At 45.3% G+C, this 14,711-nt stretch overlaps 1 long non-coding RNA gene across 1 annotated transcript in view; it reads right to left on the reverse strand.

Moving 5' to 3' along the window:
* LOC110333623 overlaps nt 1-11,148 on the reverse strand; it is an 18,372-nt gene extending 7,224 nt beyond the window's left edge. The window contains exons 1-2 of the long non-coding RNA XR_002381097.1: nt 10,995-11,148; nt 3,297-3,472 (exon numbers count right to left, since the gene is read on the reverse strand). This is a non-coding gene — a long non-coding RNA (uncharacterized LOC110333623). The remainder of the gene's footprint in view (nt 1-3,296; nt 3,473-10,994) is intronic.
* Nucleotides 11,149-14,711: the final 3,563 nt, after the last annotated feature.

The following is a 14,711-nucleotide window of genomic DNA, read 5'->3' on the forward strand; positions in this document are numbered from 1 at the left end:
TTTTCACCCAGTAAATGAGACTATGACGAATATGCATGGTCTCCGTCTCTTCCTTTATCCCATTCCTCTCTAGGTTTGGAATCCCCCTCGAGGACCATGGAATGACTTATGTCCCGCGGGTCGGGATATTTGACCCTGAAATGTTGACAGACATTGATGCTATAATAATAAAAGTAATGATTCAAACAGATTCTCTAAAGTCTTCTCAGAACGATTTATTCTTTACCAGAGTAACAGTCCCTTTAACGGAGGCTGGGCACAGACACAGCCTCTCAATGGAACAGGCAGGTAGATAGGTATCCTTTACTGGAGAAGTCTGGCTTTGGAATAGTGATAAAGCCCCACCCCCTCTCTAGGTCTCTGATACAATGTAAACAAATCAATTGTTCAAATGAAATACTCCAAGACACTTGAACACTGGATGTGGTAACACAGTATAATACTTCCATGAGAATCCTACCTTGAGCGCCTCTGCCCTGAGTTCACCCCAGCTCTTAATTTCTTTTACTCCATTCTAAAATACTTGTCCCCAGCTTGCTTTTAAGGACACTAGGCTAGGTGTTTTCTCTTAAGTTATAATGTAGAAGCCACCATTGCCCTGTGGAAAAAAATGTCATCTCCACTTAAAAGCCTGTTCTAAAGGTAAGGTTGAAAAGAGGTTAAGTAAATTACCCATTTAACTAGGAAAGAAGTTAGAATCTGGTGGCTGCAGAAGGTATAATCCTCACAGAGTCAGGGTTTTGAGAAAGCATGGAGACTAGGTGAGCCTGTGTTGAAGGAGGTGTCTCCACTCTGGGGCTCTTGGTGTAGCCCTGAAAGTAGAAGCTAACTCACTTCTTGTGTGTCTGTTTGTGTGTCTGTTTGTGTGTCTGTTTGGGAAGCAGCATGTCCCGAATGGCTAGGCTGGCTTACCTCTGCTGACTTACAGTATAAATTGGCATTCAGATCCTCAGAGCTACTTCATTAAGCTTCTTCCATGATCTGTGCATTATGAGCCAGGTATACAATGAGAAGAGGCCAGGGACACACCCTGCTGGATGGGTCACTTGAAGAATGACGCCTGAGGGTCGCAAGCCTGCAGCCACTTTTTTCACACTGTGTTGTCCTACCTCCTGGGTGTAGGGATGGGCGGTCATGAGTTGTGTATTTGTGTAAACAAAAGTTTACATAACCTCTCTCAGTCCTTGCTGGGCTGTAGGGCTTTGGGTGCTTGTTCTTTGGCCTAAGCTTTGGAGCAGGACCCTTCATCTTACCACAGATTTAGCTCCATGACGGGTTCTCTGTTTTTCCATGTGAGCATTTATGCCATGTGAAAAACAAGAGCAACTTGAAAGTGTCAAGAAGATTCTCACGGAGCCTAGAGCGATGGCTCAGTGGTTAAGAGCACTGGCTGCTCTTCCAAAGGTCCTGAGTTCAAATCCCAGCATCCACATGGTGATGCACGACCATCTGTTAAGAGATCTGATACCCTCTTCTGATGTGTCTGAAGACAGCTACAGCGTACTTACATATAATAATAAATAGATCTTTAAAAGAAAGCACTGGCTACTCTTCCGGAGATCCTGAGTTTAATTCCCAACAACCACATGGTGGCTCACAACAATCTTTAATGAGATCTGATGCCCTCTTCTAGCATGGAGGTATACATGCAAATAAAGCATACATATACATTAAATGAATGAATAAATAAATAAGACTTCTACATACTAATAATAAGTAAAAATTTTTAAAAAGACTCAGTCTCAGGGCTGGCAAGATGGCTTATGGGATTAAGGAACTTGTTGCCAAGTCTGACATATAATCACTGTAGCACACACACACACACACACACACACACACAAGTAAACAATGCACTTTATAAAAATGCAGGCTCATTCTTTATCCTGCTGTACCATGCCACGATGCTGGCTCACCCCACGCTGGCCTAAATCCTCTCCTACCCCAGTGTCAAGCACTAAACATGGGCAGCATGGTCCATGCCCTACATGGTCATGCATCCTTTTTAGCTGACGGCATTGCTGTGCTAGGAATCTAACAATAGTCTCTCCAGGGATTTGAAGGCTCTGCAAATTGCCATAGCACAAATACTTCCATGGTGCTCAATCCTGAACTACTATTCACCAAGCTCTTGAAGTTCCAACACTCATACGCCAAGAGCTGATGGAAGCTGGTGACCACCGTCCATTCTCGGTCCTCTGTAGCACAGAGGCAGAAAACTGCAACCATATTCCTCCCAGCCAGCGTTCCTGCCTGTCTCCGCAGTGTCATTGTCTCCTAGTGTGAATGCGCTGCATCTCTCCCCTTCTACCCAGAAGAGCAAGCTGCATGGTCTAGATGAACATCTTTGCATTAAGGCACAGACTGCAAGTTATGCAAGGTACTGAGCCTGGTGTTTGGACTGGGATTGTGTTTTGGGGTGTGTGTGTGTGTGTGTGTGTGTGTGTGCGCGCGCATGGGGTGTGTGTGTGCGCGTGTGTATGTGTGTACCTGTGTGTGCTCTTTTGAGTAGGGGTCTTATTAAGTAGCCCATGTTTGCCGTGTAGCTTCTGTTGGTTCTATGGAGTCCATTCAGTTTTCTAAATTATTACTATAGTGTTTTATTCCTAAAACCCCCAGTTTGTTCTTTCTTCCCCTCAGTATCTCCTATTTGCTGAAACTATCTTTTCCTTCATTTCAGGGATGTCTGCCCTTACTGCTTAGAGCTTTTTGGTAATCACGGCTCTAAAATCTTTGTTAGACAATTCTGACTCTGTAACATCTCTGCTTTAGTGCTTCTTGCAGGCCCCCCACGCCCGCCCCCCCCCCAACCAGGAAAGTTGTGTATTAACAAATGTCTGGATAGTAACTATTTTGGATGCCATGCCTCAAGCCTCTAGATACTATTTAAGCTCTTTGGCAAACTGTCTTGTTCAGAGGACCAGGTTGGATCTAGGCTAAAAAATCTCTGGCCTGCCTTCCACGGATGTGACCTCGGTGTCGAAGCCATTTATTAGAGGTTTCAATGAAAGCTCAGTTGCCAAAGTGTCTACATGTGCCCCCGGTCACCCAGCAGTGAGTGTGGGTCTCGGACTGTGCCCTAGCCCACAGTTTGCTTCTCGGAGTCTACAGCAGTCTGCGTAGAGTCAGCTCCAGGCACCGGGAACTGAAGAGTTTGTACCCAGCTTTTTTTGAGGCTGCTTCCCTCTTCCCAGCCACAGTGGGAGCTCCCTGGGGCTCACCCTTTCCAGTCTCCAGATGGAAACAACGCGGGACTGTGACTACCTCATTTCAGCACGTGTTTGCATGCAAGCACACACCTGAGGCCAAATGACGTAAGCATCTTTTACAGCCATGAGGATTTCTCCGGCTCCCCGGAGGAGGTCACAACTCCTCCAATCCCAGATGTTTCTCTTTCCTCCGGACTTGAGGCTTCTCTAAACTGTCAATAAACTGTCAATGGTGCCCCTACTGCCACCTTGGCATTGCTTCAGGACTGGATGGCAGAATGAAGACAGGAAGTGAGAACAGAAACTAACTTTCCCAGGCTCTTCTTTAATATTAGAAACACCTTTGCCATTCTTCACACTTCTGAATCTTTCTCGGTCCTGAAGTCTCTCCTGGGTTGAGGCTCTGATTAAACCTCGAGAAAGTCCTAGAGGAGAAAGAAATGGAGGCACACTGGCGGCTCTCCAGTATTCTAAATCATCTCTTCCCATCTCACCCATTAACTAGGACTCACTTTCTGGAGTCCTCAAGCGGCTGCTTTACATCCATTATGCCCAGGCTTTATAACCCTTTTGGGAGCAGACCCAGAACTTAGTTCACCAGAACCCTACAGTCTGATCAGAAGAGTCTTTTTAAACCACAAATGTAGTCACACCACTCCCCTGCCTGGGGTCTATAAAGCACCTGCTCCCCGTGCCCCTAAACCCTCCATGTGTGCCCTGTCTCCTTTTCTCTCCAGCTTCCGGCCATCACTCTCTTGTCCTCAGCGTGGGCCATGTGCAGCTCCCAGCACACAATGCACTTGGAGCCCCAGCACACACCACCAGTGGCCTTGTCTAGGATGTGCTTTGCCCTTCTGTCCCTGGCTGCTGTCCCAGAAATCTCAGAAGAAACCACAACGGATTCCTCTTCCAGCTGAGAGTTCCTGACACGTTCTATTCTAGCCTGTGATCAAGCAACCGTTTATTTAGTTCCCCAGCCTTCGACACTAGCCAGTGAGCACCAGGAAGGCAGACGTGGTGCTTTCTCCAGCTTCTAATAGAGAATCTAGCACATGCTAGGTTGGCAGGTGATGACCTATGGAATTGAATCTAAGTACCAGAAGTGCCTTGGGGAAGCAAACAACCTGCCCCGAATCACATCCCTCCTCTGCTTATGTCCCGGGTAACAGGCTGCCATCACTCTTGGTTAACAATAAGTCCCCATTCTGCATCTGAAATTCTACCTTGGATCCTGTACATCTATCTCAACCATCAAGTCTCCAGTCTGTCTTTAAACTCCTGGGACAGAGTGTCACTCCTGAAGTGACCACACAGTGACCTCAGGCAATACCTATGGGGTTGCATCATGCCCATGCCCGTAACTCTGGGCCCTGCGAGAAGCAGCTGCTGCCCCCTTTGACTGGTTCCATGATAACCACAAGATACTGTTAAAGTAGACTGAGATTTCCTGGCTCCCTTAACACCCCCCCCCCCAATTTCCATGCCTCCTACCCCTCTAATCCACCCACCTGATTGGATGAAGTGTCAAACCACAAGCTGGTACACAAAGCATGGAAGTCATAATTTTCTGATAACTCCTTTTTAAAATAGAAAATGCTTAGAATTCATGTTAATAATGTATATTAGGACTAGCACAGTTGGTTAACTATGAATGAGAATACAATGAATATTACAAAACAGCTAGTAGAGAGGATTTGAGATATTCTCAACCCAAAGAAATAATTACTCCGTGAGCTGATAGACATGAGACATGACATCACACTCTGGGCCCATGTATTGACATGCTCCATAAATATGAGCAATCCGTATGTCAATCAAAAGTTTTAAATACATGCCAAGTGTCAAAGTGTATTTTATTTAACCCAGCTCCTCAGAGCGTTATCATTTCAGTATGCAATCAAGATTTTTGTAAAGTACTGGCAAGCAATTTCACATTTTTGGTTTTGTACTAAGACTTTAAGTTGCAGTCTGGGACCTGGAGAGATGGGCCAGCACTTTAAGAGCACTCACTACTCTTACGAAGGACCCAGGTTCAGTTCCCAGCACTCATGTGGCCACTCACAATTGTTCCTAACTTCAGTTCCAGGGGATTTGATGCTCTTTTCTGACCTCTGCTGGCAACACACAATCACACACACACAATCACATACACACACACATACAGTGCCCATACATACAAGTAAGCAATCATATACATAAAATAAAAATAATTATTTTATAAAAACTTAAAAAACAGAATCCTGGGCTGGAGAGATGGCTCAGCAGTTAAGAGCACTGATTGCTCTTCCAGAGGTCCTGAGTTCAATCCCCAGCAACCACATGGTGGCTCACAACCATCTGTAATGGGATCCAATGCCCTCTACTGGTGTGTCTGAACACAGCTACAGTGTACTCATATAAATAAAATAAATCTTTGAAAAAAAAAACAACAATCCTCTGTGTGTGAGTGTGTGTGTGTGTGTGTGTGTGTGTGTGTGTGTGTGTGTGTGTGTGTAAAACACATATATTGATCTTTTGAGACAAGGCCTCTCTTTGTAACCCTGGTTGTCCTGGAACTTGCTCTGTAGCCCAAGCTGGGCTCCAATTTAGAGCTTTGCCTGTCAAGTGTTAAGATTAAAGGCACAACTGTGGCTAGCTTATACTTTGTAATTTAATTTGGCACCTTTGTTTTATTTTGTGTAAGGATCTCTATGTAGTTCAGGCTGACCTCCACCTCACTTTGTAGGCAAGGATGGCCTTGAACTCCTGGTCCTCCTGCTTCCATTTCTGAAGGGCTGAGATTCCAAGTGTACAGTGCCTGCCTAGTGTTGTATATTTATAACATATGCCACTTTGGTTTAACCTCATCTCAAGCTCTCAGTGGCCACAGGAAGCTGGTAGTTGACACCACTTTGGATAACATGTGGCTGGAGGTTAAGCCCTATAAATAGCAACAGTAACTGCCAATCATTACTTTCTGCTTACAATGTTGCTGTGTGCTTCCCGTTTGCCTCCTACTCAGAGCTTTCAGTCTGCTCAGCAGACTTAATCTTTGTAGTAATCCCTGACCCGGGGATTATTGTAAAATCCATACTCTAGGAAACAGTCTCACAGACTAAGAATTCCTCTATGATTGACACAGGAAACTGAGCAGAAGAGAGGAAACTACATCCAGACTTCCGGCTGAAGTCTTCTTGCTTCTTAGCATTGCTAACCAATCAGCAGACGTAGAGAACTTGATAACTCTAGGTTATCAAGGACACACGGAAAATACATATATTGACTGAATGCATCAGGGACAACGTGATCAAACAGGCTTACCTTTTGACTTCATTTTACATTTTTCCAGGATGTACTCTGGCCAAGCGCCCCATCACTGATCTTCACAGCCAGCCCAGCTTTGATGGGTAAATTCGTTTTGAGAGTCATCATGAAGGATAAGCATTGCCTTTCAGGAAACACCCCTTCCCTCTCTGCTCCTTTTCTCATCTGACCCCTTTCTCCTTTTCTCCCCTCCATACTTCCCCCTCTCTCCCCCGTGTTCCTGGCCAGCTGCTGCTGCTTTCTTCTTCTTTTTCTTCTTCTCTTTCTCTTTCTTCTTCTTCTTCTTCTTCTTCTTCTTCTTCTTCTTCTTCTTCTTCTTCTTCTTCTTCTTCTTCTTCTCCTTCTCCTTCTCCTTCTCCTTCTCCTNTCTTCTTCTTCTTCTTCTTCTTCTTCTTCTCCTTCTCCTTCTCCTTCTCCTTCTCCTTCTCCTTCTCCTTCTCCTTCTCCTTCTCCTTCATCTTCCTCTCTCTTCTCTTCTCTTCTCTTCTCTTCTCTTCTCTTCTCTTCTCTTCTCTTCTCTTCTCTTCTCCTCTCCTCTCCTCTCCTCTCCCTGTCCCCTCTCTTTCTCTGCCTCTACTCCCTTCTCAATTCCCCTTCTCATGCCCCCAAATAAACTCTATTCTATACAAGAAAGAAAGAAAAAAGCCCACCCCTCTATACCAGCACAGGGCTAGGAGACTGTCAAGCCATAGAGAGGGCTGGGTTTACTGTGTTCCCAAGCTCTGAGAGCTTCATGGAGGATTGGCTTAGGGAACATTGGGTTTCTCCAGAGTTGACAGACAGTTAAAAATCAAGCTGCTTTCCTTCTTTCCCTCTATCCTACCCCCTTAGGCCAGCCAGCCTGACTGAGGTGGGGAGGTAGAGCTGTTTTCTCCTTCGCCTTCTCTGAGGCCTTAGTAGGAGGCATGTCCTTCTGGCAGCAAAAGGAAGGAGTTGGTTAGCACCTTAAAGATGCTTGCAGAGCAAATACAATCCCCCAGTGATTGTTCTGGATAATTGAGTTTTTCTTTCTTATTTCAGGACTAAGCTGGGCTAAGCAAGCTACTCTACCAGTGAGCTGCATCATTGGCCCTCAGCTTCTCTTTTGATGTGATTTACCTTCAGAGTCTCCAAATAAAACTTTGATTTTTACCCATGAAAAGAGTTACAGAGACAAAGTTTGGAGCTAAGATGAAAAGATGGACCATCCAGAGACTACCCCACCCGGGGATCTATCCCATCATCAGCCACCAAACCCAGACACTATTGCATATACCAGCAAGATTTTGCTGAAGGGACCCTGATATAGCTGTCTCGTATGAGGCTATGCCAGTGCCTGGCAAATACAGAAGTGGATGCTCACAGTCATCTATAGGATGGAGCACAGAGCCACCAATGGAGGAGCTAGAGGAAAGTACCCAAGGAGCTGAAGGGGTCTGCAACCCTGTAGGTGGAACAACAATATGAACTAACCAGTGTGGACGCCCGCCTCACCAGCAAGGAAGACACCACACAACAGGATTCTTCCGCACACGTTTATTGCGGGAGTTTGATTGTAGAGGCGAAAGACCCTGAGCCCTAGAACTAGGGCTGCTTTTGTAGGCCTAGGACTGGCGTGGCCATGTCTGATTGGTTCTGCTTTCAGTCCTTAATTTACATGCCCCGGGATGGGCTGTGACTTGGTGTGAAACCCATTTGCACCTGCGTACATTGGTTGTTTACCCGAAATACACGGGTGGTGGCCAGTGGTAGCCAGCGCCATCTTGTAATGGCGTAACGTGGCTTCCCACAAACCAGTACCCCCAGAACTTGTGTCTCTAGCTGCATGTGTAGCAGAAGATGGCTTAGTTGGCCATCATGGGAAGAGAGGCCACTAGGTCTTGCAAACTTTGTATGCCCCAGTACGGGGGAACACCAGGGCCAAGAAGTGGGAGTGGATGGGTAGGGGATCAAGACAGGGGGAGGGTACAGGGAACTTTCAGGACAGCATTTGAAATGTAAATAAAGAAAATATCTTAAAAAAAAAAAAAAAAAAAAAAAAAAAAAGAACCAAACTCTCCCACCATAGCAAGTCCTAGAAAAAAATAAAAAATAAACCTTGATTTTTTTTTTCCAGTCTGGAGAAACCGCTGTTGTAACAAAAATTCTCATGCTGGTTTACACTAGTCAGACATAATTCGCTCTTCTATAAGCATCATCAGTCCACAGTGGCCTCCATGTGAGGAGCCTGAGGTTTGTTGGTGTGGAAGAGACAGAGCTGTGTCTGCATCCCTGGCATGGCTCAGAAATTCTACTCCATCTTACAGGGTTTTCACTATTAATTATAAAACATAATTTTTTTTCCCAAAACAAAATTTAAATACCTGAGAAGGCCATTGTATGCCCAAGGTTGATCTCTTGAACCCTTCAGCCTGTGTTCACAAATAAAGCTTGCTTTATCTAATGTGACCATAATTTGGATCTGTGGGATTAACAGTTTCAAATCTAACACGATGTTTATGGCTTGATTTAGGTATGCCTAAAGAGACACACCATCTTATATTGCAATTTTTTACTCAATTTGTTATGTTTGTATTAATTTTCCAACATGATTTCTAGATTTCACTATGCTTTTAAAAACATTTTTAAAGGTTTTATTTATTTATTTTATACAAGTGCACTGTCGTGGTCTTCAGACACCAGAAGAGGGCATCAGATCACATTATAGATAGTTGTGAGTCACCATGTCGTTTCTGGGAATTGAACTCAGGACCTCGGGAAAAGCAATCAGTGCTCTGAGCCATCCTCCCAGCCCCCTTCTCTAACCTTTATTAAAGGGGTCTTTAAAACCCAGATTGTGGCGACACTTACTTCGGATAGAGAAGAGGAGCGGGTCCCTCTTCCTGGATTTGAAAGCTCCTAGGAGACACGCCTGAAGAAGTATGGTTGAGGCTTTCCAGGGAGGCTTAGCTGAAGAGAAAATACTCTCAATGTGCAAAGTACCAACTCGTGGGCTGGACTCCGGCAGAGAATAAAACAGGGGGAGAAGAAGATCAGGCTGGGCACTCATTCCTCTCTCTGCCTCTGGACTGGGGACTGTAGACTTGAGGCCACCATTGCCTCCAGCTCCTGCTGCCTCCAGCCCCTGCTGCCTCCAGCCCCTGCTGCCTCCAGCTAAATCTAGTGTTGCCGAGCCTTTCCTGCCCTGTAGAACTGTACCCGAGGGATGAATGAAAATAAACCCTTTCTTCCCTACATTGGTTTATGTCAGGTATTTTGTCAGGAAAGCAACTAATACAATAGCATAATAAGCTACTACCCTGGGGAATTCTTTTCCTCTGAAGTTGTGGTTCTCGACCTTCCTCATGCTGTGACCTTCTAATACAGTTCTTCATGTTGTGGTTGGTGGACCCCCCCAACCGTAAAATTATTTTAGTTGCTACTTCATAACTGTAAGTTTGCTACTGTCATGAACCATAATGTCCATATATGATATGCAATCCACAGGTTGAGAACTACTACCCTAGTGCTGTAGGTTAGAAAGGCCCACTGTACTTTTAGTCTTCGTTCTTATGTTTATCATTCAAGGATAAGTGAAAGAGGTCAATAAATACCTAAAAAAAATAGTTCTTGGCATTTCCCTTTCGTGCCACTAAGAACTTGTAAAACAGAGCTGGGAAGAGGTAAGCAGGCTTTTATAATTTACCCGCCAAGCCCATTGCCCTGTAGTTCTCAAACTCCACCAGGAGATGGCAGTAGTAATCAACGACAAAATCCTGTTGCTCAGTCTCCCGCAGCTTCTCATTGTCCTGTGGACATTTCCTGCATCTAATCTGATGCTTATGAAAACTATTTCCTCCTTTCAAAAGCACAAGCCCAAACAGAAACTAACCTCACCCTACAGATAAAGGATGTTTGTGCCTTTCCAGTTGTCGAATCCTCCCAGTTATGGCTTGACTGTCAAGTATTTTCCCAGCAGCAAGCAAAGAAAAGAAGCTGAACTTCCTCTGGGCTAGTGGGAAAGTGTGTCTAGGGGCAGCACCCATCCAGCCGCTACAGAGATCCCAACTGCGGGAAGTGGAGCGGGTGGAAGGATGCTGCGTGAATGACCAATTCTTTTTGCTGTGAGAACGACTTTCCCAAGACCTGAGCAGCTCAATCGAGATATTTGTCCAGATGCAGCACCCAGCTGTCTCTGAGCACGCAAACACAGGTTTCATGGCGTCCTTCTTGAGAGAGAGCATTGAAATTGTTATCGCTAACTGACACGCGGCAGAACAGCTGCGGGGCAGCTCAGACAGGGAAGGTTTGGAGAAGCCACAGTGAAGTTGTCTAGACAGAATTAAAAGCGTGAGGGTGGGGGAAATCACATAATCAAATTAAGAAGTGATAATAGGGGGAAAAAAAAAGGCAAGAACATCTCTATCCTTGAGTCTCACTCAGCACTGGGTAGTTCTTAGAGTCTCTGATGGTGTATCTTGAAGAACGCTGAGGAAAGTCGAGAATATACTCGGTCTCCTCTCTCACCTGCAGGCAGGAAGCAGCTGGACGACCAGAGGGACTTGGCTTTGGGATTTGGAAAAGCAACGAAAGCTCTGGAAACTCCATTTCCTCGTTTCCCTGCATGTTAATTAGAGACGGCAGTCCCAAACTGGCAAACCGTCAGGAGGCAGAGCAGACTGGCCACCGAACGATGTTCAAGCCAGATAGTTAGAAACATATATGATTGGACTTTCAATTTTGAAAATCAGACTTACAGAAATATTATCAGTAATTATACAAAGAAGTCCTATATACCTTTTAGAGGTTCTCGGAACATTAAGAAGAAAGCAGGATGCAATAATCAAAATCAGAAAATAAAATTTACATAGGACTATTACCTAACCTTCAGACCTTATTTAAATGTTACTTGGTGTCCTTTTCTGGCTCAGGATGAAACAATGTATCTATTGTCTGTGTCTCTCAAGTTCTCTTAAACTTGAAAGTTGCTGGGTCCTTTTTTTTTTTTTTAATCGTGACCTTGACACTTCCCAAGAGTACTCCCAGTCTTTTTGTGAACTAAGTCTTGGTTTGGGTGTGCCTGAGGCTTTCTCTTGATTAAATTCATGTCAGACTGTTGTGCGGGTGGCAGGAGTCCGAGGGGAATGAGGTTTCTGTCCATGTATTGGAAGGCTCTCGCTGCTGGCTTAGTCATTACTAGTGATCATTGTGGCCTCTTGTTTAGGATGGAGGCCAGCAAGGTCCTCTGCCCTCTGCCCTCTGCCGCCATAGTGTTAAAAAACTGTGTAAGTGTCTTGATCCTTGGCCCTCTAATTTTTGCATATTCATAATTCCTTCCTAAAATAATTACTACCATGGTATAGTCAAATGGCATTTTTATTGTTGTTGCTACATAGATTTGTACTTGAAAAATACATTCTACTGATTCTGGGATATGTTGCAGTTTTTTTCTTTGTTTGTTTGGTTGGTTGGTATTGTTTTGTTTTGGGTTTTTTTTTTTGGTGGGGGGCGATATCTCACTGGGAATTGGTCCCCAGGCTTTGCAGGCAAGTGAGCTACCACCAAGCTACATCCCCTCCCTGACTTTCTGATTTCTTTATAAAAATATGTGGAGGGATATTGTGCCTCCCAGAATGTTTAACTCATTTCCATGTTGTGTTTTTATTATTTTACATAATGTTTTCTTTCATGTCTTAATAGGTCTTATAGGACATTGAGATTATTCAAATTGTAGTGCTAGTTTGAAAACTTACTGAGCATTCATTTAAGCCCTAAATGTTATTCCATCACCTGTAATATTAGCACCTACGGGGGGGGGGGGGAGGGAGAGAGAGAGAGAGAGAGAGAGAGAGAGAGTCAGAATCCCTACCCTAGCCCAGAATCAACCTCCATTTCATCCTGTTCCTCTCACACCCCCACACCCCCACCAGACTTGCTAAGACTTCTTTGCTTTAGCCAAGAATGTCTGAGACCCTCTTCTCTCTGCATGAGAATACATCAGAGCTCCCCTGGAGAGCTTCTCAAATTCTGCTCCTGGGGGCCGTGGGGGGGGGAACGGGGGGAGGGCTTTGTCGATTCCATTCTCCCCTAGAGCAAGCCTTTCCTTTTCTTGTAATTGGAGAAAAGTCACCTGCTGACTTGGATAAGCATCACTAAGGAGTGTTGATTTCCACAGCACCAGAAGCCTCAGATTTAAGGGGAAGAATTGAAACAACACTTCAACCGTCCCGCAGGAAGAAGGGCCTGCCCAGGTCGGCGGGGAGGTAGGAATTTACCAAAGCCACCAAAGGAAAAGTCACTGGTGATGAGCACTGATTTCACACCTATTACGGAGGGGAAGGATCTTTAACCAGTCCTGGGTGTCATTTGCAAGTGAACTAAATAGATAGCATTTAGCAAGTTCTGCAGTGGGGCAACCTTGGCTCTTACGGTGAAGTCTCACACGGGAACTTGTGTTGTTTTCCAAAGCCGGGTAAGAGTGTGTCTGCCTTCCCGGACTCCACGAGGCAGGAACAGAGCAGGACCACTCAGCTATCCGGGTACAAACTGGAGTCCTTTAATAACACCTGTGTGAATGTGGCCTTCTGCACCTTGCTCTCTGAAGTAGGTGTGGAATGTGGTTTTTAGAACAAGGAGGCTCAAGAGTGACTGTAATCCCAGGACCTCCCTCAAAAGCCCAGGGGAAAAGAGTCCCTGTGCTAGCGGGGAAAGCCTTGAGCACGTGGGGAAACTGAGCCACATGCAGAGTGGCTACAGAACTGATGGGGATTGGAGGGACAAGGCAGAAGAGTCAGAGAAGCCCAATCTATTGCTGAGGACCGTGGGATGTTGTGTAGAGGGGTTTGGTGTATACTCATGATACGTAGCAATGACTCGCACCGGAACATCCCCACAGCAGTCTGCAATGTACTTTGACCACGCATCCCCACGTAGCGCTTTGTCTTTTCCTTCCCCTCCTCCCTCCCACTGTCCCCCCCGCCCCCGCCCTACCGCTTAGCCCTAGTCGGTTTTGCTTCTTCAAGTAATACGTGCAGTCACGATTGTGTCTACTGCTTTAAAATTTAGGATCCACAAATAAGGTCATCTGTAATATTTGTCTTTCTGGGTGTAATCAAATTTGCATCCCTTACTGATTTCCACTTACAAGCATTTTCTTTAAAATGAGGTCACTTCTTCTTCTTCTTCTTCTTCTTCTTCTTCTTCTTCTTCTTCTTCTTCTTCTTCTTCTTCTCCTCCTCCTCCTCCTCCTCCTCCTCCTCCTCCTNTTCTTCTTCTTCTTCTTCTTCTTCTTCTTCTTCTTCTTCTTCTTCTTCTTCTTCTTCTTCTTCTTCTTCTTCTTCATGGCTGAATAATATCCCGTAGAGTGGAGCCACCAGTCCAGGAAAAACAAACAAACAAACAAACAAACAAGAAAAATGACGCTTTTTCCCTTCAAGACATGCAGCATCCACTGCCAAGACCCAGACCAGGAGCTATAGACACCTCGGGAAAGCAGAGAGAATTGGTGGGAGGAAGGGTGTGGGGCCCGCGGGTATGAAGGGTAAAGCTCATGAGAGCCAGAAAGACATGGGAAGCAGGAGAGGAGATGCTTGAACAAGATGCCCCAGGTCAGAAAGCACCTGTTAGGGAGGTCTCTGCTTTAATGCCATTTCCCAGAAACTGGAGGCTCTCTGCATCCTGCTTTCTTGAACTTGGGTTCCCTCAGAGCCCAGACAATATACCACTAGCCCAGAGACAGCAGTGACAACTCGGTGGCCATGCTCAAAATGGCAGTGCAGATCAAAGGACTGGATCCTTCCTATGGGGGGGGGGGGAACATCCGTTGTCCTCTGGATTACAGCAGAAACCAAAGTTCATCATAAGGGCAGCAGGTACTGATGTTTCTTTAGGCTCAGGTTTAACTTGCATGGGAGCTAAGGCTTGTGGGATAAGGTCCTGGTGGAAATACTGTTATGATGGAATATTGTTTTTTCTAAAAGCAAGTGCAGTGCACATACATAGCACATGATAAAGTTAGCACATTGTACATAATAGTACTTATGGGACAAGTTGAGAGAGCTAAAGGAAGCATGGATTCCGCATGACAAGCCAGCCACAACATGCGAGCGAATGGGCCAGCCTCCTGAACAAAAAAATGTTCACATGGAAGTCATACCAAGCCCTGTGTAGTGGTGTAAGCCTTTCAATCCAACACTCTGGAAGCTGATGGAGGAGCATTGTGCATTAATTCCAGGTCAGCCTAGC

The sequence above is a fragment of the Mus pahari genome, chromosome 16 (assembly GCF_900095145.1).
Source record: "Mus pahari chromosome 16, PAHARI_EIJ_v1.1, whole genome shotgun sequence".
Taxonomy (NCBI): domain Eukaryota; kingdom Metazoa; phylum Chordata; class Mammalia; order Rodentia; family Muridae; genus Mus; species Mus pahari.